General features: G+C 39.3%; 1 protein-coding gene and 1 long non-coding RNA gene across 27 annotated transcripts in view; one reads left to right on the top strand and one right to left on the bottom strand.

Moving 5' to 3' along the window:
• The window catches only part of LOC310658331, a 116425-nt gene extending 110962 nt beyond the window's left edge, over positions 1 to 5463 (top strand). Inside the window, exon 3 of the long non-coding RNA XR_014502241.1 lies at positions 2737 to 5463. This is a non-coding gene — a long non-coding RNA (uncharacterized lncRNA). The remainder of the gene's footprint in view (positions 1 to 2736) is intronic.
• Positions 3141 to 6000, bottom strand: part of FOXP2 (forkhead box P2) — a 345911-nt gene continuing 343051 nt past the window's right edge. For all 26 annotated transcript variants that reach the window (XR_014502095.1, XR_014502096.1, XR_014502097.1 and 23 more), the window contains one exon: positions 3141 to 6000. This exon is cut by the window's right edge and continues 1215 nt beyond it. The gene's annotated coding sequence lies outside the window, so the exon portion shown is untranslated.

Here is a 6000-nt window from a genome sequence, read left to right on the forward strand (position 1 = left end):
ATAATCGGTGGGGAGGGCATTTAAACAGAAAGTAGTCTTACAAACAAGTGTTTGTGAAGCACTAATTACTGTCTAATGAATGGCTACTTCATCAACACTACAGCACTTGATTTGTTTGCACAAAGTTTTCAGGGAGGTTATATAGCACCAGCTATTTGTTGAGCATTTATTCAGATTTGCTTGTCTGTAAGTTATGTGATGTCAGGTCAAGCAGTTGCAATCCCACACTTTCTAGCGTCTTTCCCTATTATTCCTCTTACTGGAGAACAAGTGAGGATGTGGCACATCAGTACCAAGCCTGCTTCAATTATGCAATCTGAAATTGTTGTTATTTGCTTAAATCCCATTTGGAAAACAACAACAGCCCAGAAACACATTTTCTCAAGGTTGTTGTTTCAGTACCTCCAAACAAGAAGTTTTCATTCTGTATTTATTTCCTGCTCACTATGTTAGGTCACTCATCTAGGTCATTAATTGCTTGTGCCAAGTTCTGAAAGCCACCAGATTCCAGCTAACCACACTGCTTCAATTTCATCTGATTAATCCCATTAAAATCAGTGGGACTAATTCACTTTAAATGGAAGCACTTCAGCTGAACAGGGCTATGGGCAGGGCTGTCCATCGTTTTATGCAAAGATTATTATTGAATCTTTTTGACAAGGAAATTGATTTCTATTTCAGACTGAGACTTGGAAATGACTCTCAAGGATTTAGTAGTTGCTTGTGGAGGATTTGTATCTATATCCATAACTATTGCGGGGAGACAATAGACCATAGGCAAATGTGTTTTTATTAAAGTTGGGAGATTGCAGTCCAATAGCGCTTTCTTGGGATGGATGCAATAAAAATACTGGACACTAACCCGATGAATACCTTATTTTCCTACCTCACATCCTTGAGGTCCCAAGTGCCTTCAGAGCTCCAGCACGTCTCTTATTTTCATAACCACTTGGTGAGCCACAATCCTTTTGGCTCTTCTCATCAGCAGGCTTAATCTTGGTGTGTTTATACTCCTAGCACTTAACCTGCCACCCGACTTTACAAACATCCAACCTCTCTTATCACCTTTCCTCCCACCTTGGTACTGTTTGCCACCCTCTTTTATTCAGTTGTAGGCCTTTTCTCTTATTCCTTCAGTATCTTCCTACCATCTCTGGTTACCTTCACATGGTTTTACAAACACTCACTCTCTTTTCTGGATGGCTGGGACCCACCCCTGAGGTGTCTCGTGCCCTGCATTTATCTTCTCTCAGGCTGAGCGGCACTGTCTCCTCAGCATGCTGTCCCCACAAAATTATTTCTGGTCCAACAGATTCACTTTCTGGTCAGACTGCCAGCACCTCAGTGGAAGCCTCCATGTTCTCTTTGTACAGTGATGATAACACTTCTAAATGTAATAAATTAATCACAGCTCTGTGCACTTATGGTAGAAAGAAACCACTCACTGGTTTGTGCCCCACATCTTAAATTTTAAGGGTTTAAAAGCATTCTGATATGGGACAGAGATTGAAATGCATACAAGGCCTCCATCTTCACCCACACCAATGCCGATCCCAAGAATCCCACTGCCATTGCACCTAAAGCAGCATCAGCCATAGGGGACAGGGAGACTTGGTGTTGTGGTTGCATGCTGTGCCAAAATCGTGGGGGGAAGGTGCATGTGGGCTATTGTAAGTCTGTCCCGCCTGCTCTGTGGCCCCTTCATTCTGCAAGCTTCCCACCCACCTGCATTGGCAGGTTGCTTTTTGAGACTAGGAATTTTTGGCTTCTTCACTGATGGGCCTTGCTGGCAGGATCCCACCCCCATCACTGATTTGATGACGGGTGTAGTTAGCAGGGGTAGCCTTTAAATAGGTTGAATACCACACTGGCAGGGTGGTGCAGGGAGTTATCAGGTGGTTAGAGTTTGTTGATCACTCTTAGGGGTGAAGGGTGTAGTCCCGATACTTGCCCTCAGGGCTATGGGATTTGCTGGCACCTGGGACCAACCTATAACAGCTGCCTGGAGTTGTGGGGCTGGAAAAGAAGGGCCTCTCTACTCACCTGAAAGTGTGTGGATTAAGAGAAGAGCTTGTGGATATGCTACACCTCAAGCTTGGCAGGCTTGGCTCACCTACTGCTTTTTTACAGTTCGATCCTGCCCCTTGCTCCCCCCACTGTGGATCAGTTGGTGCTACCATAAATAAATGTGGACCAGTTCACCAAGCCTTTGTGGCTTGCCTCCTTATTTCCCTGTCATCACAATCGCTACTTGTATTTAGAGTTTAGCTGGCTAGGGCAGCATACCCTATAGATATGCCATAAAACAAAAACAAAGTCAACTTAGGAACAACACACAACTTGGTCCAAGAAAGAAATCATTGTCATGGTCACACAACATATATGTGGGAGATTAAGCACAGGTGGTGGCCATGATCCAGAAATCCTGCTCTAGTGCAGCTATTTTGCTTCTCACAAGCAGCTCCTCTGTGTACTTTGTGCAAGAGAAAATCTGTTCCACATGTGGAAACAAGCAAATTGTGCAGACAAGAAGTTCCATTCCATTTGCAGTCTTCTGCATTGCAGCCAATATTTATATCTTTGGGTCATTGCAGACTTTACTCAAGAGTCAAGCCTTGGTTTGCTACTACATTTATCAGGGAACTGGAGCCAATCATGGCTTCCTGACAAAGTATACCTGTATAACTTGAGATTTCGCAAGCCCATGTTTCTCACCTTCAGACTTTCAATTTTTAGTTATACTGAAAATGTGGATACCTGAAAATTTTGTAAGAGAAAGGACCAACTGGTTTTGTGACTACTGCTCTCGGAATAAAAAGCATACAAGAAGCTGAATGGTGAGCATTTCCCCACATTGCATCCTTTTAATAGGCAAGGCAGAGCATGTTATGTGTACATCAGGGAAAGGAGTAAATATGAGCCTAAAAAGCCCCATGTAGTATTAATAAAGCAGATAGGTTTTCTGCTAACTTGTCTGTTAGTCTTGCTTTCAGAGCCCTTGGGGTACCTACAAACACCTCTGTAACAAATCTGTCAAATATTACATAACTCCTAAATAAACACATAGGAACTGATGAGCTCGCAGGGTGGAAGAATGAACTTCCAAGGAGAAAAAAAATTAAAAAATAAAACCTTGTGGGTTATAAATGGGTCAAAAAGAATTAGACATTTTATTTATACACCATAAACTTAAGCAAGTGAATGAAATGGTTTCATTTACATTTTTTACATCCAGCAGCAGTGAAAACACTGTTTACATTAATACTATAGTAAAATTTACATCTTTTTTTTTGTTTGTTAAATATGCCTGATTTTTATGGACAAAACCCATTCCGATTTGAACTCTTGAAGTAACAAGGGTGAAAGTGTGCTTTATAAGCAGTAATAACACTAGCTTTCCAAAAATGTACACTAGTATTGGAATGTGTAGTCTAAATCCTGAAGTAAATTCTCCAAAATGTGAATGCCCAATTTGAGGAATCTGAGTAAAACAGACTATGGGAGCTTGCGACTGATTCTGACCGGGGACATTAAAGTCCACCCTGGTTTATCTTTTAAAGTATAGCTCAGTTGCTCTGTTCCTAGCTGGCTATGCTTCGATTCCCTAATCACAAAGAAATGCATTCTTATGAAGTTAAGCAGCTGTAGACACAGAATGCTGATGATCACTTCCCCATCTCTGAGTTATCCAAAGAAAACCCAGTTAGTGGTAATTCTACCTAATGCTTGTAACATTCACATGAAATTTTAATTGATTTTCAAACAGTACAACTGTGCCATGAATTCAGCCACACAGAATATAAGCCTTAAGCCCACTAGGTTTAAGCAATTGTGTCTTTGTAGACTAAAACTATGTAAAATAAAATCTGATAACTCCCTGGTGTTAGAGGTAGACAGTTTTCTTTCAAATCCTAGGTTTGGTCCTTTATTTTATTCAGCAGTGAGAGCCATGAATACAGAACGAACAACAGCTGTTACAATTCTCAACCATGACTTCTAACGTCAGAGAATTCAAGGTATGAACACAGTACACAGTAATGAAAAGTATCAAAAATTAGTTTACCTCAAAAAAGATAAATAAAACAGGTATATTCCACCAATACATAAACAAATGTTTGTGCTACAGTTAAAATTTGCTGTATACAAAAGATCATAGTCCCCATTATCAGCTTATGATAGAAGCAAGAATACATGAGCCATTTAAATTGTCAGACATTATGCTTTATAAGGTATGCACAGAAGTTCAAGCAATAAATACATACATTAGTTCAAAGCCTTACAATAGCTACGCAAAGCAGATGCAGAAAAAGCAGGTTTGCTATTACTAGCAAGCAATGATATCAGAGTAAAAATTCATGAAATGCATTAAAGCAACATTTTTCTTAGAAAAAGTCTGGTCATTTATGGGTCCACCAACATTTTTACATAATATGCACAATTATCAAAATACAGACCAAGCATCTCAGAAAACTCCAAAAAACCTAAAGTCTATTTTTCAAAGCAATTGCAGTTTTGGAGGTTTTTCTGGTATAATGTGCAAGCAGCTATTTTTTTCATTAAATTGTATTTATATAAAACCCATGCAAAACTCTACAGGTATATGCATTCTGTGGCTGAGACTTCCTTTCAAAAAGGTTTGTAACTGAGGTATGCATACTTTAGCATTGTAGTCTTAGGCCACCACCTTGATGGTCCAATTATCACATTTACTTCCAGTCCATCAAAGTCTTTTGAACATACACTTGAAAGAAACATTAGTTCCTTTCAGGTCATCCCCACATTAGGGATCCTAGGCGACTGGAAAAACAACAACCCCATCATTCACATGGTAAATCTTTCTTTTGATGTAATTACTATAAACCTTCTGTTATCATGACCCAAAGACAAACATAATGAAAAGTAGCAGTTACTGTGACTTTCTCTCACAATTCATGCAATCTGCCATAATTGTTCTAATTTCTTTTTGTTTGTTTTTTTGTTTTCTTTTGCAGAGGTAGAAGCTTTCAGAAAGCCTTTTGGGTAAGTGGGAAAACCCTTTCGAAAGCCATTTTGTCCTTTTATTTGGCGTGATAGATGACTGCGTTTCTCTTTAAGTCTATTTGCTGATTTCAGCAAAGAACACAATGAGCTTAGTTTGCAAGACCCAGGCCCATCACATGGAACTGGTACCTATGCTAAGCTCCAGCAGTCACCTTCTGTGGAAAAAACTGTTTGTAAAGCAATAACCATAATCAGGTTATGAGGTCCCTTGGTTGGGGGGGAAAGTATTATCAAGACTTGGCACAGCACATGAAAAGCAACACGTAAAGTTTCTAGGATTCAAGCAAACATCAGACTATGCTATTTTTAACTACACCATTAATGTATTGTCGTATTTTTGGGTTTGGAGTTGTCAAAAGAGAAAGCAGAGAGAGAGAGAGAAAGGGGGAGGGAGGGAGAGAGAGAGAGAGAGAGAGAGAGAGAGAAAGAAAGAGAAATAAAGAAAGAGAAAGAGCATTCCAACAATTTGGCCTGTGCAAGTCTTCCAAAGGGAGTGTATTGTTAGTGTTAGTATCCCGTATAAACAGAGGCAGAATCATATGTAACTTTGGTTTGACTGAAAATAAATACCATGGACTACAATTGCTATAATCTTTGCTTTCAGTGTAAAAACTCACCTAGATTACTTTAAATCAATATGAAATTAATTTTTGGCTTTACTAGACCTTTTTATGTTTGGTTCCTACTTTTTTGTCATTATAACTTAAGACTATAAAAAATAGCACACAACGAAGATTAAGACCATACAAGACTTATTCTAACAACATGTATTCACCACAGGGGAGGGGGGAAACCGGTCTGAATGGGGAGGGAACATAATTAAAAAAACATATTTTACATAACAATATGCAATCTGCATTTGCATCAAGTACATAATTGTTTTGGTCAGTGATCCATATTTGTTGCTTTCTATCGTAACTTCTGCCCGCACTTTGTTCCCACCTTTGTCTTAAAAATGAA

Source organism: Podarcis tiliguerta (genome assembly GCF_965153285.1).
Source record: "Podarcis tiliguerta genome assembly, chromosome: 10".
NCBI classification, from domain to species: domain Eukaryota; kingdom Metazoa; phylum Chordata; class Lepidosauria; order Squamata; family Lacertidae; genus Podarcis; species Podarcis tiliguerta.